Below are 25,275 nucleotides of genomic sequence, written 5' to 3' on the forward strand. Positions count from 1 at the left end.
CCTGATTTTGGCCGATTCGAGAAATTATGAGTAAATGCCAACTTTTTGTTGTTTTAATTTTGTGAGCTATGCAATGACTTAAAGTGAATCATTGATCTCTACTTGACTTTGTTTGCGTAAAAAATAATAGAAATTTTTTTTGTGTATTGAAATTAACAAGAGGTTCTGGTTCACTTTAATTCTTGGCTGAAGTGTTAATACATGCCACACAATCATTTTGTCTCTTTTGATTTTGCAAACACGTCACCAGGAAATCAAATCTTTTAAATATCTATAATGAAAGTGCTTCCATTTTTATGGTCCGCAGCACCCAACGCCCAAAAAGAATCCCAACTGAATTGGATGATAGGCTCCTCATGGAGCTTGGCTTCCAAGTTTGGTTGAAGATTGTGTCCAAAATTTTCTCTCGCGTAGCATAATGCGACATACTTTGACCTTGAGGGCTTAAGATCAGTTGGATTTCTTTTATCATGATGCGATAACGTTTTCTGGAAAGCGCACGCAATCTATAATCCTAATGGCCCAAAGTATTTCAGTCGTTGTTTGTAGCACGTCTACAGCTTGTTTTAATGTGGCCATTGGAAGCTTTTTTTCTCGGTTATTGTCCTATTAAATGCTGATTTGATGTCAGAAAATGAAGCGCGTTGTCAAAATATGTCTTTAAAAAGGGTTTAGAGCTTCCTTTACAGATTTTTTTCAGCTTCCAAAGTTTTTTGCTGATTTTGCTATTTCATAAGACAATTATAATTTTTTTCTGCTTGCTGAAGGAGCTGTCAAAAGATCAAGCAGGAGGTCCAAAATGTTTCCAAAAGAGTTTTTTAAATAATTGTTAATATTTTTAATAGCTGCAAAACGATAGCTGGCGCTGTTAATAGCCTTCTATTGTTTTTTTAAACAATTCAAGGAATTTGAATTTTTTGGAGCGCTGTCTTTTTTAAAGAGCTGTTCACACAATTTCATGATTTTTTAAGTCAAATTTTTTTGCTCTAACTATAAAGTAGAGTGAGAAAATAGTGTTTGAATAAACTTTCGCTTTCTTTTTGTTTTTTTCACATCCGGCATTTTGACATTGATACTGACTGTTTTTTAAATACTTATTTGAATTTTCTCTAAATGGTTTTCCAAATCCATTAAAAGTCAGCTCTAGGTCTAGTTTCTTTTGTTTAGTTAAAAAATTTCTCTGAATTCTTTCAGGACTTGTCTTCTTATGTTTTTTTTCTATTTCGTCGACAAAATTTTTGTTACAAACATTTAACGTAACAATCACTGCAAATCTGCCTTTTCTTCAATTGTTAGTGCAAGTTCAATTGAATTGCGGGCTTGACGTCATTTTTCGCTCATATTGGATAGAGTTTTTTTACAATTGAAAGAGTTTGAATTGTATTGGGGCTTTGTCTTTTTTTGAATTCGGATTGGAGTAGTGATTGGGGCTACGCTGAAACAGATATTGGAGTGAAAAAGCAAGTGGTTTTCCGGCGTAAAAATTTTTTGCAAATATGCGGCATTTTGACTTTGAGTTCTTCTCGATTTTTGGACCTGTTTTGATTCTAATTTGTTTTTCATAATCCTTTCATAGTCCGTTCTATTTCTAGTTTTTTATTTATTCAATAAAAATTGTTTGAAATGTATGTCCGGACTTTTCATGCTATGCTTTGTTCATTTGCGTGATTAAATTTTTGGTCACACGTGACTTACCTCTCTCTCAAAAGTGACTTCCTCACTCTCAATATACTTTTCTATAATTCAAAGAGATGAGTGTCAAGCAAGCATGTGTGTCACTCTAATAAGCAGCAATAAGTTATGCAGATTCTTTATCACAAATACTAACATAACTGCATCAAAGGAAAAGAAACACTTTTGGTCTGTTTTTTTTTATCTTTTTGAGACTGCAGATCAACAAAGCTATCGCGGCTTTTTTCTGACAATCTCGTCAGCTATGATTTACATCAATCTGTTTTTGTTTCGATTGTAACCATTGTACTATGTGTTGTCGAACTAAAGTTGCAAAAAACCTGTTTTCATAGTTTTGATTGCACGAAAAGTTGTTCCTTGTTTTGGATCGAGTTGTCGAAGGATTAAAAGCAATTATTTGATAACATTCTTTTTCAGTTTCTGCGTTCTGAAGTTCCAAGATAAGCGGGATGGCAGGTCTGGTTAGAGCTTGATGTGCAAACGCACACGGATATCCTACTCGTTTGTTTTTTATTGCTTTGCATTTGCTAAGCAACTGACGTCTATTTTTCTCTGACCTTGAATGTCATATCAAGTTGATTTATGATCATAATGCGACAATTTTTTTCTTGCAAGCTGACATTTTATAAACCTAATGGCCAAAAAATCGTTCAAACGGCGTTTGTATTACGTCTAGAGCGCATATTATGAGAGTTGTAAGCCTTTTTGATCAAAAGGCGCCTTTTGAAATGCTGATTTGAGATCAAAAAGAGACGCATCTTCAAAGATACTTTATACAGACTCCAATTTCACATTATCTGTATCACTTGGCCGACGCGTCAGTAAATTGATTGCCGGTTTAGAAAACTGTTGAAAAGTGCGGTTTCAATAAAGTGAAAGTTCAGCTAAATTTGTTTCCAAGCTAGCTAGCTGATGTTACTAATCTTTTCAATTTTTGTTCTTTTCTAATGCGACTTTTGGAAAATACGGGTTAAATCCAAGGGTTAAAGTCGACTTTGAGGAAACTTTGTAGCAAAAAAAAAACGAATAATTTTTTTTCTCTCACGGTTAAACGAGAGTTATTTTCGGCCCAGCTGAATTTTCTAATGGCTGTATCTTTTCTCAAAAAAGACTCACTCTTTCACTCTTTTTCTCAGAAAATAAGAAAGTCCCCCAGTGTTTTTCATGACCCCCCCCCCCCCCCCCAGATAAAAAATACTTGTTGCTATATAGCCTTTATTTGTTTGTATGTACGTTACATCCAAAAAAAAACATTAAATAGGCTAAGTAGCATTTAGGTTAAAAGGTGCACTCAACTTGAACTTCAAAGGAAGTGCCTGTGTGACCATTTTATGCTTTTTGCTCAACGTGTTTTTGATCAAGCGCTCTATTTGTAGTTTCAATTTGAGACCACCGATTTCCATTTTATGCATATTTATATTCACCTGCAGCATATAACTGGTCAAAAAGTTACGTTAGGTTATGACTACCGTCTTGTTTATATTATAGTCAATTAACTGATAGGCCATTTACCTTTATTATACGCTGTTATCAAACTTCAGTATTTTCTTATGCAATTTATCGACCAAATGCACCCCGAAAAGCTTTATTTACATCAGATGAGACGCCGGCGTGCTCTGATGAAGCTTGATATTATCTCAAAATTTTTGTTACCATAATGAAAATTTTTTCATATTCAACCATTTTCATACCATTTTACTTTTAAAAACCCTCAAGGCATGAGTCTGCTCATGGGTAATTATTGCTGCGAGCATTAGCAAAATTGTTAACTGATGGTGATTCATATTAGCAAGGGTTTTATGGGACCCTGATAACACTTTTCAGACCCCAGACTTGCTGCCATACACTGTCGCTGAGTCGCGCCTTAATTACCACTTTATGTGCGAACCTGTGTTTTGAGCTATCACGAGGCCATTAGGCTATCGCATCAAAATGTTTTTCTATGGTATGAAATTTGAAATTGTTGCTCCTTTGGTGCAAAAAACAAATGGAGCAAAGGATTCAATTTTTTCACTATAGACGACAAGTTTATTGTAATGGCTAACCTGCATCACTAACGCCATTGTCTTCAGTATTATTTTTGACTGATCAGACAAAAATAAAAAAAAATGTTGATAGGTGTCTTCTACAAATTGAAGCTGCGATTCGCTGCTGAGGTTGTCGTGTAGGCGAATAGGGTTTGGAATCAACATCTTGTTTCGCTATTTTGATATCAAATTTATTTTGAAATTAAATCTTATACATATGTTCCAAGCTAAATAAAAGACATAGCAGGACAAGTCCTTACGTACAATTCAAAGAATTTTCATTGACTAAACAGAAAACTAGACCTAGAAAGGACTATTAATGGATTGGAAAAACCATTTAGAAAAAAATCCAACCCAAAAAATCGAAAAAACAGAAAAAATCAAAGTGAAATTGCCGCATGTCAACAAAAAACCACTAGCGAGAAAGCGAATTTTTGTTCAAACACTGTTTTCTCACTCTATTTTAAATTTAGAGCGAAAAAATTTCACGCCGCAAAACCACTCGCTTTTTCGCTCCACTTCCTGTTTCGGCGTGACCAAAATCACTACTCCAATTTGACTTCAAAAATCGTGAAAATGTGTGAACAGATCTTTAAAAAAAGACAGTGCCCCAATACAATTCAAATTCTTTGAATTGTAATAAAAATGCTGCAGTTGCTGTAAACATCGCGAGAGATAATGCAGCATCTACTACAAAACTAAATTCATGAAATTGCCTAATTTTAAAAATAATTGAACTGTTTTTTTATACTTGATGATAAATTGTAAATTCTTTTGAGGTTACTCTCCCGCATTAACACTTGAAGCGTACATTTGTTATCAAACATTTCACTCTGCTAGAAAACAATATATTGTCTTTAGAATTCATCTCAAAACTTTCCTTAAGACGAAAAATTAAAAGCAGTAACAAAAACAATTATAAGAATACATAAAAGTTTATATATAAAAATTTCTACCGAGCCATTCCCTGCTCTGAAATTAGTGTTTCTCTAAAACAAAGCAATGTTCAAACACAAAAAACAGTAATGGGATGCTTTTTTAAATAAAAAATGGTCTTCACTTAGAAGTTTTTTTGTCGTCAAACGCTGCAAATTGAAGCGCCAACGGTTTCATACCTTAAAACAACTATAGCCGTCGGAGTCTATCGAGAAATGAGTTATTTTGTCCTCTTATATGAAAGGTATTGGACGAAATTTCAAAATATTTTTGAGAACACTGCAAAATTAAATTGCAATTCTTTTTTATTATTATTGATCTCCGCAATCATGCTTAAAATACTACTAATAAAAATAACTTGATAAATTTATTTATTTTCATGACTCAGTGATCTTCTATGAGATCTTTTTCAAAAATCCTTAAAAAATGATAATGTTTTTGCTCTTATATTTGCCTTATTTTCCCCCTTTTAGTAGTTAAAAATCGTAAGACTGTCCTCATCAATCTAGTGATTCCTGTGAAAGGGATTCGTCCATATTTTAATTTTCAGAACTCGACTGCGGAAAAAATACTTTTATCTTGGCAAAAGCCGTAGTACCTATTACTGAACCTCAGCTAGTTATTCTAGTTCTAATAGAGTTGTAAATAACGGAAATTTACATCCAGAAGTAAACATTAGAGCCTGCACATGATTGACTAATCGCCCTAAACCTCACATTCTTCACTAAGATTAAGAGAATGATTACATTCTTTCGATTAAGAGAATGATATTTTCAAAACGGCCCGCAAAATCTGAATTGTTTGTAAACGTTTTTTCTCATTTTTGTGTTATTATAGAAAAATCTCTATAATAAATGTTTGTTGACGTTCTTTATCTCATTTTCGTGTTATCATAGAAAAATTTGAGGTTGACAATTTTAAAAATTTCACTTTTTTGCTTGCTGGTTGAAAGTTTAAACTTAATTACAAAAACAGATCCTTTTACAATATGGAATGCGTTTCTTTTATATCATATTGTAAGTAGTTAGAAAATTATTGTACATAGTTAGAAACAAAAAATCGATAAATAACACATTTAAAGAAAAAAATTGAGAGAAAAATAGTCTAAAATCTCTTGTACAGTTTATTAAAAACTTTTTTTTCAGCAGAATGTTTCTGACCAACAAAAAATTTATATGAATTGTTTTGTAGTTATGATTGTATGCTTTCAGTTATGTTATCGGGTTTTTTCATAAAAAGAGAAAGCTATATTCTAACTGAACTGCTGTCAAGTTCCTGGTACCGACAATTTTCTTTTTCATTTTACTTTAATCATGCTACTGTTGAATTGATAGCAAAACATTGACTTTTGAGGCGAATGAAATGTTAATGCGAAATATTCAAACTGCTTTGTTTTTTTGCCTCAAGTCGCATTTAAGGCGCTAGTCTAATTTAAGTGAGTAATAATTCAATTCATTGAAGCTGATCTAATTTCTTTAACTCCTTATTAATTGACCTTTGTTTTTATAAATTAATCTTGACCTTATAAATAAGGTATTTTGATGTTAAATTGATTCAATATATCCACTGCTACATCGAAGATTTAGGGATGTTTTAATAAGAACTTTGCGCTTTTTTGTAACTTTGCTCGCAAAGAGCAAACCTTTTTTTATTCTGTACATAGGCTGTACATAGGATTGAAAAATCAAGCCTTTTCTGTTGACTGGATTCAAATTTTGAAGGCACAGAAACTTTTTTAAATTGAAAATTATTTAGTATGAAAACTACTTGGAATATAGTTTTATAGTTTTTAGTAGAAAAGTGAATTTCTGTGTCTTCGGAAATGAAGACAGTTTAACAGAAATGTTCATTTGTTATCCTAAGCACAGGCTGACCGGCTGACGGGTTGGAACAATATATCCAAATTAATATTTTGGATCCTTGTTAGCTTAAAATTGCTAACGATCCGTAACTTTCGTCAAAACTCGACTTAATATCTATTGATTTATTTTTGCTTTAATCAGCCTTTCTTTTCAACTTCAATTTTCACAATTTTAATTGCTTCAATAAATAATATTATATCATTATTTCTGTCACACTGAAGTTCAAATTCTCTATTAAGAGTTCCGTCAATTAACGCTTTAAAGCTTTCAGAGACATGCACGAATTGTTATTTATGACTATAATGAATTTAGTTATAATAAATGTGTGAGCATGTTTCAATTGTTAGCCCGGATCTGAGTGTCATAATAATTCAGTACTGAATCATGAAAATTCCATTCTGATTTTTTCTATTTCAAGAATTCTTGACAGGGAATTTTATAGCCTGATAATTGTAAATTTCAGAAACCGTTTCTGATTTTATTCTTCTCAGACTGAAAAATAGACTGGGTTTGGTCTGCGCAGAATGAAATTTTGATGAGTCATGCACTGAATTTTTTCTGGACAGCCTAAAATTCAGACTGATTTTTTTCTGCACATTAAGACGTTCAGATGATGTAAAATTAGGTCCTAAAAAATCTGGCATTGCATAGATCTGGCATTTTAAAACTTGAACGTACATTTTCAAGGAACGATCTTAAAACGTCACCTGCAATTCCAGGGCTTAAGTCTGCGCTATATTTTCTATTTATACACTAATATTAGAAACATTTAAAAACCAACAACGACACAATTTAGGTCTAAACTGTTTGATTTGGATTTGGCTTACAGTGGGCTAATTTAGTTGATAATCGGGCAATAATTTCTTCATCTGAAGACTGGCCACTTGATTGGTCATCCAATTTGGCAGTGGTGGAAAATATGCAGCTTTGTAAATCCCTGCTTACAACAACCCCCGCCCCACCCCCCCCCCCCCCCCCGTTTCAACAAGAGTCAAGAGTTTAAGGTTTCCGGTACGATTTTACTTGTTATTTTGCCTGATCGTGCGACACGTTTGCCAAAATTTTCGATTTTCGAAAATTTCATTTTTACTATGATTTTACTCTGATCAGAAAAAATGATAAACTAAGACTGTCCAGTGACTATTCATGAAAAAAATGTTTCTGGGTTTTGTCTGCACATAATGCGAGGTAAATTTACCCTTAGGTCACTCTGATTCAGGACTGATTTAACGCTTTACCATTGGATTGTAATGAATCTGTACTGAAAGGCTCTGACACTCGGGTCCGGGAGGTGTATTTACTTTTGTTACTGCGTCATCACTGGAAAATTACATCACTGGAACATGAGCGGATATTCATTTTTATTCAAATGTTGGGGTTATTGTTCATCATACAACCCGGGCAAATTTTCAGCATGTAATAAAAAGCATGCTTAATTTTTCCTACTTGAATGTGGGGGGTATTTGTAAGTTGGAAATTGACCCATTTTTACGAGCGGTTGTAATTGATAATGAAATAAGTTATCCGATAACAATACTAGCGAATCTGTAGTTAATTACAGGTCAACGAACGCAATCAATCACCGCAATTTTTACGATTGAGGAGGGAACTTTTCTCTATAGTTTCATGCTTGTTATTTTTCTGATGTTGAATGGCGCCGAACAACCTTCACTTTCATTACATATAATTTATAATGCGCAACAAATTTAGTGGAGTTGAAACTTGGAAAAGAGATAACTAAAAAAATGAATTGCCTGAATAAAAAGTTCTCCATTCTTCTATTGCAGGTTCAAAAAATTAACTGCGTACCTGAGTAACGGGAAAAATGGGTTCATAAAATGAACAGTTTCATCTAAATTTACTTTAGAAAGAAAAATCAAAATGAGCACAGCCTACCTTTTTTTAATATCTTAAATAACCGTGTTTTTAGTGGTTCATTTTTTGGCTTCGAAGTTTTTTCGGTATCCATTTTGTGAAGTTTTTGAAATATCACAACACTAATTTGACAACTAAAAAAGAATCTCGCAATTTAGCAGTTTCAGCAGATTTTTGCGACTAGAAATTCTGCGAGAATCTTTTCCATCAAAAATTATCTTACAAATCGCGCTTTTGATTTTAAATAATGGAAACACGTTTAGCCGAGCGTGAAGAAACCAAATTAATTTTAAGAAATCTAAAAATCGGCAACTCGAACTGATGTTTTTCATCCAATTTGTGTTTCATACAATTAGGTAGCCAATGTACCAAAGTAAATAATTGTGGGGCTTTGAGTATCACACACCTTCTCTAGTGCTGTGCTTTTATTAATCAAAACATTAGAATACACTTAAAATTGTTGTGAATGGAACTCTAAAGTTCTTGTGTTTATTCTACACTATTTATACTCTATGTTTCTCTATTTTGGAGTTAACCCATTTTACTAGCACATTCTAAGTTATACCCACAGAAGTTAATTTGAAAAGGTTCATTTTTTCATTTACTCAATTGAAGTCTGGGTGGATCTTAAACCATAAAATTGCTCTTCTTCCCGTAGAAGCAGGGTGAAAAAAGTTCTAGAGTATTCCGCGTGACTAAAATCCGTTTATGTTTGGTCAAAATTTATTTCAAGAAAATATTTATGTCTTTCATGTAGTTTTTGCTAACTTGCTCTTGCTTCATTCAAATCAGGTACAGTATTAACAATTTTACTTACTCTGCAAACTGTTTTAAAAAATGACATATTATAAATTGCAGCTAAATTCTTTTGTGTTTTTTTTTAGTTTTTTCTGATTCCATTGTTTACTTTTTTAGGAAAAACAAAATTGCATGTTGCTACTTTTACTTTGCACTGATATTTTGGCTAGCTCTTTTTAGGTATACATAATTATTCCATACCGGGTTTCTTTGATTTATCACCTAAACTCAAAGCAGCTTGAATCCGAAATACAAACGCTGAAACTAAAAAAAAGGAAAAAAATTAGAATTTTTTTCCAGTTCTTTCACTTTACATCGTCTACATTAATTACCTCTATCTATTTTTGTCTTTAAACCGCTATGGTCAAGAATGGATTAATATCTTGTGGCAATTGGGCAGGATGCCTATAAGTAGAAGCATCTTCTGGCGGATAATTGACTGCCAAATTGCTGGAAGATAACCAATTTTCTGACAGAGTCATATAAGATAACTATTTTCTGGAAGGTTTCTTGAAAGTAACACTTTTCCTACCAATTTCCTCGAAGACAACTATTTTAGTGGCAATTTTCTACAAGATATCCGTTTTTCTGATAGTTTCCTGTAACATTTTTTTTTCTGTCAGTTTCTTAGAGGATAAGCATTTTTCTTGAAGTTTTCTAGAGATAACATATTTTGCCAGATTGCTAGAAAATGAGTTTTACTGCTAAACATTTTTCTGCCAAATTCCTGCAACAAATTTTCTGCCGGATTCCTGGAAGGTTCTTTCTCTGCGAGATTTTTTCTTGATAATTTTGTCGCCAAAAAACTAAGAGGATAACAGTTTTTCTGCCAGATTTAATGCATTTTTTTTCTTGTCAGCTTCTTTTATTATGATACTTTTCTGCTTGATTCCCACATTTTTTTCTGTCAGAATTCACGATACAATTTACTACCAATTTTTTCGAAGAAAAATATTTTTCCGCCAGATGCCTAAAATATACATATACGTTTTGTCAGATTTCTAGAGGGTAAACATTTTTCAGCGAGATTCCTAGATTATAAATTTTTCCCGCCAGATTCTTTGATAATAACCATTTTTTCCGGGCTTTTAGAAGATAGCTATTTATCTGGCAGATTCCTAAAAGATAACCATTTTTCAGTCAGATTCGATAATAAAATCATTTAAGAGTCAGATTCCTGTACTGTAAGTTGAAATTTGGTTTTTCCTATTGTTTTGACTTGTTTACTGCAAGAAAACGTCTTTTCAAGAATATAACAACAAAAGAAACCCTCGAAGAAAATTTTTGTTTTCGTCTCTTCTTGAACTGACAGACTCACGCAAGAATTTGGTTTTCTAAATCTATCACTCCAAGCATCAGTAAAAAATATTAGAAAAATACAGAAAAATTAAATTAATCTTTTAATCACTACAGAGGAGTTTCACCTCACCTCTTTAAATTCACACGAGTAATGTCTTTTATTTATAAGAAATGACGGAAAACTCCTACTTTTGTTAGAAAACCGGTTTTTATGCTAGATCATACATTTTTTAACCATGAACAACCTACAACGCCAGATGTAAAAAATTTTCATGCGTTAATTTTAGTACCATCCCAACGCCTTGAAACTGGTTTTTTTTTCGCCGGAACTCGAAGCAGCCAGAGATTTTGAGCCCAACGTCTTTAAGACTTAAAGTAATATAAATTTGAGGTTTTTGTTTGTTTTTACTGCAATTTGCGTGTTCACTCAAAGTTTTCCCTAAAACAAAGAATTGTGTAGATTTCTGGTTATTTAATAAAGAGATACAGTGACCATGTTTCAATCCGAAATAGAAACGGAGAAACTAATAACAGAGAAACAATTCTCTGAAATTTTTTTCAGTTATTTCAATTTTGATCCCCTTCATTAATTGCTTCTATCTATTATTGTCTTTAAAGAGTCATAGTCAAGAATGGGTTATTATCCTGTGGCAACTTGGCATGATGCTTTCAAGTAGAGGCATTTTCTGGCAGATTTTTGGCTGCTAAATTGCTGGAAGATAACCAATTTCCTTCCAGATTTACAGAAGATAACTTTTTTCTGCAAGGTTCCTAGCAAGTAACAGTTTTCCTACCAATATCCTCGACGACAACTATTTTAGTGGCCATTTTCCACAGAATATCCATTTTTCTGATATTTCCCTAGAACATATATTTTTAGCTGTCAGATTCTTAGAGGATAACTTATTTTTCAAGTTTTCTTGAAGATAACAAATTGTCCCAGGTTCCTAGAAAATGACCTTTTTCTGATAAACATTTTTCTGCCAAATTCCTGCAATAATTTTTCTGCCAGATTCCTGGAAGGTTCCTTCTCTGCGAGATTTTTTGTAGATAATTCTTTCCGCCCAAGATTTAGAGGATAACAATTTTTCTTCCAGATTCAATACACATTTTTTTGTCAGCTCTATTAAAATAACCCTTTTTCTGCTTGATTTCCACTAATTAATTCTATTCTGTCATATTTCACAATATAACTCTTTTTTACCAATTTCTTCGAAGACAAATATTTTTCTGCCAGATTCCTTCAATATAACAACTAGAGGGGAACCATTTGTCAGATTTCTAGAGGGGAACCATTTTTCAGCGAGATTCCGTGATTATAAATTTTTTCCCGCCACTTGCTTTGATGGTATTTATTTTTTCTTCCAGTTTCCTAGAAGAAAACTATTTTCTGCCAGATTCCTAAAAGATAACCATTTTTCAGCCATATTTGAAAATAAAACCATTTTGAAGTCAGATTCCTGTAAGATAAAATTTTGTTTTTCTTATTGTTTTGATTTGTTTGCTGCATGAAAACTTCTTCTCAAATGTATATCAGCAAAGGAAATCTTTGAAGAAAATTTTTGTTTTAGTGTTCTCTTGAACTGACAGTCTCACGTAAAAATTTGTTTTTCTATATCTATCATGCCAAGCAACAGTCCAAATTACTAGAAAAATACATGCGCCGCTTTGCATTGCTTCGTTTTACTCTTGCTTCAACAATTTTTCATCTCAATTTGACTCTTTTTTTTTTACTTCAGAACAATCAATATTGATGCCTCGAACAGCTATTTGAATAATTTAATGTTCAACATACTTTCTACTGTGATATCTTTGATCTTTTCCGAAAATACAGAGGGTTTGGTCAATGAATGTTTTCTTTAAGTTTCCACCAGGCCCTCAATTCGAGTGTTCAATTGTCAACAATTGAAATCGTAATAATAGGTTAATTTTATAACTCACATTACGCAACAAAATGTTAGACAATCGGTTATAAATTATTCATTCAATCACTACAAAGAACTTTCACGTCTATAAATTCAAATGACTAATATCATTTACGTTTAAAAAATGACGGAAAATTGCGACTTCTGTTAAAAAACCGGTTTTTATGTTAGATCATGCATTTATTAAACATGAACAACCTACTACACCAGATGTATAAAAATCTTCATGCGTTAATTTTAGTACCATCTTAACGCAAATAAAATTCAAGTACGCTCGCTTTGAACAACAAATGCTTAATAATGTTATATTTTGTTACATTTGATGCAAAAAAACTGTAAGTGTATTGGTTCTAAAAATCAGACTAAATTTATTTTTGCTTTAACTGAGAATTTATCGAGATGAATCTCGCTGTTTCAATAAACAATTCATACGTCTTTCAATTATATTCACAGTTTTTGTTCATATTTTGTTTTTGTTTTCAGCGAATAAAAGAATTGAATAGAGTTGAAGAAAGTGGATAAAATAAACAAACAAATAGATGGAGTATATCTCCCGTATTTTATCTTATCAGCTTGGGAAAAAATGGGAAAGCAGTCAAGGAAGCTGTAGCTGTGTTATTTTGTCTGTTTTTCCACGTAGATAGATGCACAGCAAATAAAAAAAAATACAAACATAAAATACACAAACGCAAAATCATAGGACATAATTTTGACGTTGAAAAAAGATGGCAAATAAATAAGGAAAAATGAAGTAAAATGATATTTCTGAGTTTATGTTAGAAAATTTTATACCTTAAAATAGTTAAAGTTACTTAATATTTGACTTGTTTTCCTTGTCATTTCAACTCCAATTATCCATTTTTCCTCAATTTTTCCCAAATTTCCCGGATTGAATTTCCCTCGTGTCGAATTTCCCCTCCCTCTTTTGGCTGATTGATGGAATTATTGTTTTGTTCACGTTGTTTACGACAAACAATTCCGTTGTTTACAATTTACGGGTAATTGATTTATTTGAAATAATTAACACGTCGACGAGTTACAATAAAAGTAAGTTTTTTTGCTTTACATTTTAAAAAGAAATTGGAGCTTTTCTCCCTCTATCTTCTTGTAAATAGTTTCTTTTCTTGTTTAATTTTTTTTCCGAAGTAAGTTTTGCTTTGAAGTGGCTATAATTAACCAAATTTAACAACGCACAGTTCAACAAACTCATATCAAATTAAAAAACAACTTGTTCTTTGTTATTTCATCTAAGAGATAATGGCTCTACATAAAATAATTGCGTAAATATCAATATTTTTTTCTCTTTGTGACATAGACTGCATTTTGTTCACATATAAAATTCAATCAATTGTAAGACTTGAGATTTTAATTATTTATTCAACATCAGAAAAACAATATATGTAGAGTTTGCTTTAATTCTTTTTTCAAGTTAGTATGCACCGCCTGATACTTTTCATGGAGAATGTAATCACCCACGATGTTTTATTCGAGATGAAATCAACATTGCTCCTATATATCATTGAGAACAAATGAAATAAATTTTTAGTTACAATTTCAATTGAGCTGTTTTGATGTCTTCTTATAATTGGGATGAAATCGTTTTCTTCCGATTCCAATTTTAGATTTCTCCTTAGTCTAATACTTTACTGCAGTTGATAAATTTGTCGGGGAAAATTTTAGAAACTATATCCAAGATTACAGACGTCTCCTAGATACCATATTTAAGATGCTTTTTGGGATGCTCCATTTTTACATTCAATTTTTGACGCCTTCAATTTTTTTGCTTCTAAGATAGGACGTAGTATAAGATAGGACCTAGGATTGGGCTCATTCGGGTTTTTTAGTACTTTTTTACTTAGTTCTAATTATTTTTTTCGTCCAAAAAAGTTAGTTTTGCAAGAAAAAGTTAATCTAGCAAGATCGTGCATGATATTTTAAAATTAACTTTTGTTTTCAACGAAGGACCACAAAACACAAAACTGAAAATTTTATTGTAAAATTTTGGAATATATAGCAAAGGCTTTTGTGGCATTCTGAAAACCGTAGCAAGAAAATACAAGAAGTTTTGCTTAACGTGAATGGTACCGCATATAGTCCCTGACATGGTATGAAAATGAGTCAACCACAAGAATCTCCGTTTCCAAAGGACCTTACGTTTTCTGAGGTTTTGGTATCATTTTTTTTTCATTTCATTTTTTAAAACACCCTAAATGCCTTATTGCATTATGATGCAATTTTTCTCAAATTGAAATCAATAGATTTTAATTTGTTTATTTGAATTTGTTTATTTGCAAACTACGTCAATTTCGGCCTCACTTTTTTGGAACTTTAACTCTGAATATGGATCTTAAAAACTTATTTTTTGAGGTATTGTGTGTCTCGTTAGTTTCAATTTCTTGTTTTAACTTTTTAAGTTCAAACTATGTCACTCCAATTATGAACACATCCCTCACTGTAATCATGTTTCAAAACGGGTATGGCAACAAAAAATGCGTACAACATGATGCCTGCTTTAGAAAGTGTTTGCGCAGTGTAATGTTTTCCAGCTTCTAACATGCAAACTTTTGAAGCAACGGTTACAAATGCAGACATTTTTTGGGATAAATTAGAAAAAAGTGAAAATTTGGAACGGGAATGCCTCGGACGTTTTTTGAAACTTTTAATAAAACTATAACACCCGCCTACTAGACAATTGATAAGCCAAGGTTGTAATGACACCACAATATCGGACAACCTATTTGACATCACAATGTTATTTTCTTTGCTGTTTTGGAAAATTTAAAGAAGTCTTCAATTGTTCAATTGAAGGTAGCTTTTTGGTACTGTCGTGTATACCTCACACGAATTCAAGTGGTCGTCCTGTAATCTTTTGTCGATTTGCTGACTAATTTGAGATGCGTCTTTTTCCAGTAAGTATCCTGCTTTTCCATCTTGTGATGTTTTCACCCAAAACAGTTTTTTTTTGTTGAGTGTTTTTTTGAAGGCTCATGTTTAGTTTCTATTGGTCAATCTCTCGGACAACAATTGGCATTTCAGTTTCATTTTTATTTCAAAGTTCGAGTTGTACGAAAAATTTTTTGCCCTGAATTGCTTTTATATAGAGGCTTTGGCTTCCTCGGAGTTGAACTGAAACACTTGATTTCAAAACAATTTGTTTGTTAAAACTTGGATGCTTCAAATCAACTTATTTTATGATCATTTAGTCTTTCATCATTTATTGATGCAATTGTTGAGAAAGAGAAAAATGCAGCAGGCTCTACAACTTAAATCTACAGGAATAGGGATATCTTTAGCAAATTCACTGGTTGTGGTTTAGCCACCTATCAGAAAAGTGGTGGGAGAAAAAATATAAACAATAGTCATCTTCACAAATTTTGTTTGAAACCAGCAAGTTTGGAGACTTTTGGAAAAATTTTCGGCTGAAAGATACATCCGGATCATTGTATGATAGAAATGAAACAAAATGGTAGTTTTGAAGTACCCGAAACATTTCTCTGAATAATGAAAGGGAGCACTCACAATTCGGCTGCAAACAACCATCTCAAAACCTATGGTTGGAAAATCAACAAACTTTTCAAGGAAATTTATTTCAAAAAAGAAGATATTGAAAATTTAGGCTTTCACCGTACTCATACGGAGAAAAACACAAACAACTGACTATTCTAAAGATCTGGTTCTAAAGATCTGTTAAATACTTTTTGGCAGGTGGGGCCAGCTGACAACAGTAACAATTATTTTGATGTTGTGTGTCCGCTAAATGGAATGTTTTTTAAATCAAATCTGTGATTAAATTTATTTTTGATAATTATTAAAGTTGAAGTCTTTAAACAATAATGGCATTTTTTGATCGGGCAATAGAGAAGTGAATGAAAAACGTGAAAACGATTTTTCAACAAGAATTATCAATCATGATTTCCAGAAATTTTTTAAGCTTCCTGTCAAAGCTGTTGCAGTGCTCTTTAACTCCTATTATCTCAAATTATAAAAACCAGGAGAGCACATTATTATCCTTTTTGAATAAAAAACTCTCAAGTAGCAATTGTATTGGGGTCAAGATAATTCCACGAGATCCATAAACAACGCCAATATTTTTTTTTCGAATTTCATCCACACAATCAACAAACACTGTTAATTTCAAGTAATACAACAGAATTTTGCTTACAGAAGCACTACAGCTCTGATACATGACTCTTCTTGGGGCTCTAAAAGTTTTCCATAATTTTTTAACACATTTAAAAGATTCCTCATGTTTTTTTTTCAATTTGAAACAAAAGTTTTTGTAAGAGAGTAGTTTTAAAGAAATACATTTGTGTCTTAGATATTACGGAAATCATGTGTTATGGTCTCTTTGTTGCAATGGCCTTTGATAATTGATCATCTGTGTGCGTGGAAAGGAATGCTGAACTTCAGTTTTCAAAATTTTGTTTTTCCCATTTGTTTTCAGAATTCAAGCATGCCACTTACACGTTTTGAGAAAAACGATTATGAACATTTGCTCTAAAAAACACTTGGAACGCTGACACAAAGCCATTGAACAGCAGTGTATTTCTCGGCATTATTTGCAAACGAAATTCAAATCTACGTTTTCTCAAATTTTTTTGCTTTCTTAAAATGAAACTTTACAATCATATTTTTACTAACGACTTTAACAAATCATTTTAAATTGTAAATTAAGCTCAGCCAAGATTTTTTAAATCAAATTTTTAATGGCTCTTTCTGCTTTCAGCCAGCTATGTTCATTATTATCAGAAAAGAGAATCTAATTGCAGGCATCCATCACACAACCGTTTTGAGGTATATATTTTTCAATTCTTTTCGGTAATTTTTTTTCGAAAACGCTCATTTTGATATCTTATGCGTTCTGTTATAATTGGCTCGATGATGCAAATTAGAAATTATTTTCAGTTTTGAACTAATTTTTTAATTTTTTAGTTTAAATTCAAGTAGAAGAAAAGTTTGCAAAAAACTTGCTTTTGAGACCAACAAAAAAATTTAAACTATGGAAGGTGTTTCTTCTTTCCTTTCATTTCCGGTTTGTAGTTTGTTCAGTCTTGAACGTTCGTCATTTTAAAATGTCTGTTCTTAAAGGAACTTTTTTATTCGCCTAAAAGCGAACTCAATGAACGACTTCAATGCATTTTTTATTTATTTGTTGATTTGTTTATTTGCAAAAAGTACACAGCTTTGCTGTGCTGCAACTGCTGAAAGGGAAATTTTCCTTTTTCTGTGCGAAGCAATTCCTTTTTTTCAAGTAGCTTGTTTGTATACACACAAACTTTTTGAAATACTCATTAAGGCTAAATAATAAATTGAGCCCACAAAATGGAGAGCAATTTTGTCAGAAAAGCCTCTTTCTCAGAGAAATTTAACGCTTTAATGACTTTCTCTGCCTAACGTAATTAGCCGTACCCTTTGGGAAATAAACTCTCTTTTTCTCCTCTTCAAAATTGGACAAATTTCAATCCATTTTTCAAACTAATTTGCTGTAAAAAATAAAACGCATTGAATTTCGTTTTCTCTCCTTTTTAATCTTTTTTTTCGCTTATAAGGAAGATCAGCTGAAAAATTTTCACTTTGAAAAAAATGTCACCGTATTATAACAGTTAGTTTGAATGTTGCATAATTGCATTTTTGTATTCTCACTCTTTTATTTGCAATCAAATTATTACCCATTATTTCAACACCATTCCTTGGAAACGCTCTTCGTAACCACTCCCCCCCCCCCAAGGCTGATTTGATTGGGTTGCGTGTGTTGGTGATTGGTACATACGTTGTTTATTACTATACTGAAGTACACAAAATATTGGAAATTATATTTCTGAACGGTGTTGCAAATTTTTGACAGGCATTTTTGCTGTTTTCATTACCACTGTTTTTCGTGTTGAAAACTAAAATATAGTCTATTGTAGCCCGCTACCTTTTTCAATATTTTCAGCTACATTTTGAGCTTTTTTTCAACTGGTGGTCTATTGTTGATACATAAGAATGAGCTCACATAGATGAAAATTAGCCAACTGTCATTTAGCAGAAAAAAAATATAATTGAGCATGAAAAATCTGTCAAAATTTATCTTTGTTTATTAATTATCAAATATAAAATTGAATTAAGCAGATAATTTTTATTTTTGTATTGCTTTTGCAAATTTCTTATATTTCGTAGATTTTATCGTATATTCAAAGTTAGCTTTAGAAAATTTAATTTTCGGCTTTGAGGTTTGTTCGGTTAGATGAACGGGGCATCAGGTGTAAAGCAGTGTCTTATATTTCCTCTCAAAATTACAAAATTCCAACAGTGGAAAATACGTGGAAATTATTTGATGGTAAAATTAGCATCTGATTTGAGAGTGGAAAAGTGAAGAAAGAAAAGTGGGAAAAATTGGGAAAAATAGTGAAGGAATTGAACAAAAGTGGGAAAAACGTGACAACATTTCCCAAAAATCTACAAAATCTACCTTTTCACTTGTTTCTGTAATCAGTCACGTATTAAGGCGCTGAGATCTATTCTGTTATGTTGTGCTTACTTATATCTCAAGTAAAAATTGTATTTTTTCCCATTTTTTCAATCTTTCCACTTTTTACCAGTCTGCCGGGCGCGCTATTGTTCTAGTCTATTAGCCCCGAGTCATAATATACAATATGGGATGCCACAAAGTGTATAGTGCTTGGTACACGTACAAATTTGAGCACGGTAAGTGAATGGTTCGTTAAGCTTTACTGTAATTTGGCTCGACAATTTCGTATGTTGTTAAATTCCAAAGTTGACAGTTTTTCATTGATTCTTACTTCACGTTTTGACACTTTGCGAACTGAAACGCAGTTGATCTTCCTCAGCAGACATTGTAAATTTGATTAACTTGGGATTAAAATTCCCTTTTTCAATTTTTCCGTCTCTTGAAAAATAATTCACATCTTGAAAAATGTAATTGTTGGCCTGCTATTTGGGTCTTTTTAAATTGTGTGCTTTCATTTTGAGTACCTGAAATATTGCACAATTTCAAAGATCAAAATATTGTAAAGCGGTGAAAAATAGCGGGTGATTTAATCCAGCATAACGCTTACCCTACCAGTGTCTTGAATGAAAAGAACCCGTTCTTTTTTTTTCATTTTTTTCACATTATTCTAAGGAGGAAAACATGTTCACCGCCTTCAGGCTATTCTGGCATTGTACGCGTACATTTAGGTTCCGTCGTTTTGTCTGCCGATCGCAATTAATTTTTAACAATTTCTTTCCTTTTTATGGAGCCTTTTGTTACCTTCGCTTTTCCTCAAATGTCAAAACAAAGACACCATACTCACTGGGAATTTTATTTTTGTGAAAACGTTACAAGCCTAATTGCTAAACCACGTTCTGTTCTCGTTCAAATCAAATAGAATGGCTTTAAATAGTTAAGTTGTTCAACTATTTTCCTTAATTTTTTCGTCCTGGAGTTTTTCTGAATATTTTTACCGTTTTTATGGAGAGCAGTTTTTCCGAAAAACAGAGTTTCGCGAAAGCCTTATTGGCGGCATAATGGCGTTTTATGTTATCAAGAAATATTCCAAAATTGATGATTTTCAAGGCTAAGAAAAACAATTTTTTGTGAACATGTCCTATGGTAGTTTAAAAATGTGGATTAAGAATTGTGACGGTTTTTGGAGCAAAAATTTTTTTCTCGATAAGATTGCAAAAACATGCCTAGACTTTTAATTTTCTTCCTATTTGTTCAAAGAACTTAAGATTTGTACAATTAGAAATCGAACCAAACACTAGCGGAAAAACCAAACGGCGGTTCAACAAGATCCACTATTTTTCCGCAATCCAGTCAAAGCTTTACCGGTCAGTTCTCTTCAAATATCACAAAATCTAACGAAATGGATAAAATTTTACGTTTTCTCATTTAAAAAGTTTTTAATTTGAGAAATTTTTAATATTTTACGTTTGTTTTCTTTTTCAATATCATAAGTAAGTAAAAGTCAACTAATTTAGTGAAGAACGTGAGAACAAAATTCACGGTTTAAACTTTTTTTACTCGCAGTTTTAAGATTCCTGAGCGAGACTGAGAGAAGGCAAAGCCGTGATGCGTGCTTATTTTTATTGCCACTTGATTCCAATCAACAGGCCTCCTTATAATTTGGAGTTATTTAGGAAAGTTGTTAGCAGGATTACGAACACTGTAGTGCAACAACAGATGAGGCGGGACGAGTTCTGGCAAGTTAGAGATTGAAGCTCTTTAAGCTCAAAAGATATTAGAGAGAATAAGATAAGTTAATTTTAGGAGATTCAAAAGAGAAGACGAAAAAGTGAAGATTTAAACAAAAATCAGTCGTATATATAGTCTGAAATTTAAATATAACCTTTACAGTGTACATTTGTTAGAACGTTAATGTATCAAAATTCAGGCGATTTTTGGGCGTCTGAGTGGGCGTCATTTCCTTATTACATGCAAAACTTTAGTTCACTTGAGATTGTTCACAAAGTTATATTTGCAATTCAATATTAGTAGATAAATATCAATATTTGACAACTATACAGATCTAAATTGATTTACAGTCATTTTCTAAAAACTTAGCTGCAATTGTCGTTATATATCTGGTAAGTTTGTTGTCTTTCAGTGTTAATTAACATAAGTTAAGTTTCTAAGCTCTATGATAATTTGTAAGTTCTTTTCTGTGCTCCAATACCACCACTCAGATTGTTGCCGCTAGGTGAGAATCCGGACTCGCCCAATAGTTGTTCTCGATGTTGTTCTACTTTCTGCTGTGACAAAGATGTTGTCAGAAGATCAGCTGCCATTTCATATGTTGGCGCGTAGATCAATTTGATTGAGTTGTCATCAACTCGTTCGCGAATGAAATGATATTTCGTGTCGATGTGCTTTGATCGTTTGTGAAGCACCGGGTTAGTTGCAAGCTTTATGCAACACTGGTTGTCCTCTCCTATGGTTGTGGGCTCACGCTGTTCGTACCGCAGTTCTTTAAGAAGACCACGCAAGAAGTTGGCTTCTTGAACTGCGGCAGCTAAACCCTGGTATACTGCCTCATAGGATGAGAGTGACACTGTCGGTTGCTTCTTGACTTGCCAACTGACAGATCCCCCACTGTTTCCCAGCTTGAAATATTATCCTGTGGTCGATCGTCTATCATTTACGTCTCCACTCCAGTCTGCATCTGTTTCGCCAACTAGAGTGCTGTTGCTGATTGATGGGAAAAACAGTTTAAGAGATTTGGTATGTTGTGGGTATCTCAACACGCGCTTTCCAGCATTGAAATGCTCAACAGTTGGTTCATTCATGAAGCGTGATAAGACATTTGTGATCCCCATGATAGCCTGTCCAGTTTCCTTAGCTAGGTAAATTAGTGAACCTACTAGACATCTAAACTCATGTGAATCTACTCTTAATGAATCTTCTTGAGCTGTTTCAAGTTTTAGGTTATTTTCGGCTTGTGTTTTGCTTGGTTTGCAGTTTTGCATATTGAACTGTTCTAAAATGTTTTGAGTGTACTTTTCTTGATCTAAAGTTATTCCTTCTTCTGTTTGTAGAATTCGCATTCCAAGAAACCATTCAAGATCTCTTCTGTCGTCCATTTTAAACTTTGATTCTAGTAAACTTTTCAATTTGTTGATCTCTGTTTGACTATTTCCTGCTATGACCAAGTCATCAACCCAAGTTAGAACAAATAGTTTTTCATCTTCTTTGTTTTTCAGAATAAAACAGTAATTGTGTTTACTTCTCTCACAGCTTTGCTGAATTAGAAAAGTTGAAAGCTCTTGATACCAATTTTTGGCTGCTGGCTTCAGTCCAAATATTGATTTTTTAAGCTCTAAACTAACTTGTTGCCATTGCTGTCTAATTTTCAAAACCTTTTGGTTGCTCTAGATAGACTTGTTTGTCTATTTTAGGATGCAAATAAGCTGCTTTTACATCCATTTGTTTTAAATAGAAGTTTTCGATAGCTGATAAAGCTAGTAGAATTTAAAAGGTTTTAGGTTTGCCTGTGGGAACAAAAGTATCCGAATATTCAATTCCCTCAATTTGTTTGAAATTTTTTGCTACAAACCGAGCTTTAAACTTATCGATATTTCCGTTTGAGTCAAGTTTCGTTTTGTGCACCCATCGGGCAGGAATAATCTTTTGTCTTTTTTCTTCTGGAACTAAATCCCAAGTTTCTGTTTCAATTAAACTTTTTATCCCTGTTTTCATTGCTTCAAGCCATTTTTCTTTTTGTTCCGAAATAATAGCGTTTTCAAAGTTTTCAGGCTCGATGAAATTTTTTGTTTTTGTCAGCATAAAAATTGTTTTTGTCTTTGAACAGAATAAAAATAGCTTTGACCAAAGCGTTCCGCAGCTGCTCTGGACCTATCACTTCGCTTAAGTTCTCTATCTTGTGTTGCTTCCTTCCTCAATCTTGTCATTTCATCATACTCTGACCAAAGTTGGAAAATTTTTTGGTCTCCTGAAGGTATTGCTATTTGACCTAGTGTACCTATCATTTAAAGTCTTGAGGTTGGTTTTGTTTTTTTCTGTTGTGAGTTTTTGAAAGGTACTGGAATTTTTGAAGGCTTTCTTTCTATGTTCTCCACTGCGACCTTTGGATTAAACTTTACCTTATTTTTGGATTTTGGTTTGACACTAGGAGTTGGTCTCTGTTGTTTGATTTCTCGTTCAACTTCAGTTTCTGAATTGTTTTCACTTTCCTCAACTCTCTCTGTTTCAGATGACTCAACCTCTGAACTTAAATCACTTAAGTTGTTTGTATCCTGAAGTTCTTCTCCTACTTCGTTTATGTCTAGATATAGAAAGCTGTCTTCTATATCTTCGGTTTCCTTATTAAAACCTGGTAGATTGTTTTCATTGAACCTAACGTTTCTAGAAGTGAAAATTAGCCTAGTTTTTATGTGATGCAACAAATAAGCTGTTGTTTTATCATTGTAACCAATGAATAGGCATTTAGTTCTTCTGGATAGAACTTTTATTTTTTACTGGCATCACGATTTTTTGAATAGGCTACACAACCAAATAGTTTCAAATGGTCGCTTCTCGATTTTCTGCCGAAAAATTTTTCAAAGGCTGATTTTGTGTTTTTGTCTTTGACTACTAAATTTCTAGCATAACATGCTGTATCTACAGCTCGAACCCAAAAGCTTTTTGGCAATTTTGAATCTATAAGAAGGCATCTTGCAGCCTCCACTACGGTTCTATGAAAACGTTCTGCAACACCATTTTGCTTGGGTGTTCCAGGAACTGTGTATTCACGAGATATTTCTTTGCTTATGTAAAAATTTTTAAAGGCTTTGTTTTTGCATTCTGTCTCATTATCAGTTCGCAAAATTTTTGGTTGGCGATATTGTGCGTCATACTCCTTGAAAGTTTGCAAAGTCTTGCGTTTTCTATTTCACAAATTTTACTACTGCGTAGCCACTGAATTCATTTATGAAATTAATTGCATATCTGTTGCCACCTATACTTGATGGACTCATGGTCCAATAACGTCAGAGTAAACTCTTTCTAGTTTTTGAGTTGCTTTGTTATCGCTCACTTTTGGAACAGGCTTTTTTGAAATTTTTCCAAAAGCACAAGTTTCACAAAACTCTGAAGCTTGGGAAACCTTATTGTATTTGCTACATCTTTAAAGTTCAAATGCCCAAGTCTTTTGTGCCAAATATTTGCTTGACATGTGACCCCACTTAAGTATGAAAAGTGGTGCTTGTTTTCTTTTCTGTATGGTAAGAAGAGCAATTTGCCTGTTCTTATCAGTCTGAAGCTTTCCTTGCTTCTGAGTTTTAGCACTGACTTAGCTTTTGTGTGACATAATTGGTGTTGCTTTTGAACTCAACTTAAAACTAACTGAAAATAAATTTGTTTTGTACTCTGGCACATGCAGAACTATTTCAAAAGTCAACTTATGTAGCACACATATAGTGTCTCGTGCCTCCACATCTACATCTCCTATTCCTTCAACTTTTGTTTTCCCTCTGATTGTTAACTGTCGTTTCAAGTTTTTGATAATTTTTAAACCAAGTTTTTTCTATCAACATGTAATCAGTGCTCCTTGAATCTACTACTGAATCAGTTTTTGAAACTTCAAATGAGCTTTCAGTGCTTAAACTTGATGCTAAGCCTTTATGAGGACTTTTTGTTGATGTTTACATGCACTTGCGAGGTGGCCTTTAGCCCTGCATACACTGCATAAAGCGTTGTCCTTTTTGTAACAACTAGCTGCTAAATGACCAGGTTTGTAACATACAAAACACAATCTAGTGCTTCTGGAACTACTAGGCTGAGAAAAAGTCTTCCTAGGATGTGATTTGAATGAAGAGTGTATACCAATTTGATGAGAAGCGTTCTTTGCTGACATGGCGACGTGCTGATCCTCCTCCACATCATCTCTCTGTCTGCGGCTCTCTTCGAAGTTGGTGAGACGCTTCGTCAGTTCCATAAAAAAAATCTCTGCAAGGTTGAAGTTCTCCTGCACCACAAAATGCTCGTACCGTTGTGGAAGACCGTTCAATACCATTGCATTAAACAGCGTCTCAGAAATCTTCTCACCAGCATGATTAAAGTGGTTCACAAGTTCTTGCGCTCTGATGAAGTACTGGTGGATGGCTTCGTCCTCTCGAAGTTGTAGTTTGGCCAACTGTCTCATCAGACTTATGACTGTGTTTGTTTCGTCGCTTCTGAAGCGTTTCTGGAGAAGTTGCCACGCTTTCTGAACATCTCCGATACCCATGCTGTTCACGCAGTCATGCCGAAGGAGCATGAGGCCGCTGGCGTCTATTGTCATCATCAGGTAGCACCAGATCTGATTTTGCGGCTCTCATCTTCTTGTACAGCTGTAGCTCTAGCTTGAGTCTGTGCCTCGTGTTCTCGCGTTTGCGCATCCT

The 25,275-nt window shown here is 33.2% G+C and overlaps 1 protein-coding gene across 7 annotated transcripts in view; it reads left to right on the forward strand.

Annotated features, from left to right (window-relative positions):
• LOC142351046 (uncharacterized) overlaps window positions 1-25,275 on the forward strand; it is a 113,807-nt gene that overhangs the window by 12,863 nt on the left and 75,669 nt on the right. For 2 of the 7 annotated variants that reach the window (XM_075403113.1, XM_075403104.1), the window contains exon 1: window positions 12,839-13,461. The exons of 2 other annotated variants lie outside the window; for them this stretch is intronic. The gene's annotated coding sequence lies outside the window, so the exon portion shown is untranslated. Of the gene's footprint in view, window positions 1-12,838; window positions 13,462-18,649; window positions 19,102-25,275 lie in introns of those variants that run through there. 3 more of the 7 variants (XM_075403115.1, XM_075403114.1, XM_075403107.1) reach the window with 3 other exon arrangements.

The sequence above is a fragment of the Convolutriloba macropyga genome, chromosome 12 (genome assembly GCF_964194025.1).
Source record: "Convolutriloba macropyga chromosome 12, txConMacr16.3, whole genome shotgun sequence".
Taxonomy (NCBI): domain Eukaryota; kingdom Metazoa; phylum Xenacoelomorpha; order Acoela; family Convolutidae; genus Convolutriloba; species Convolutriloba macropyga.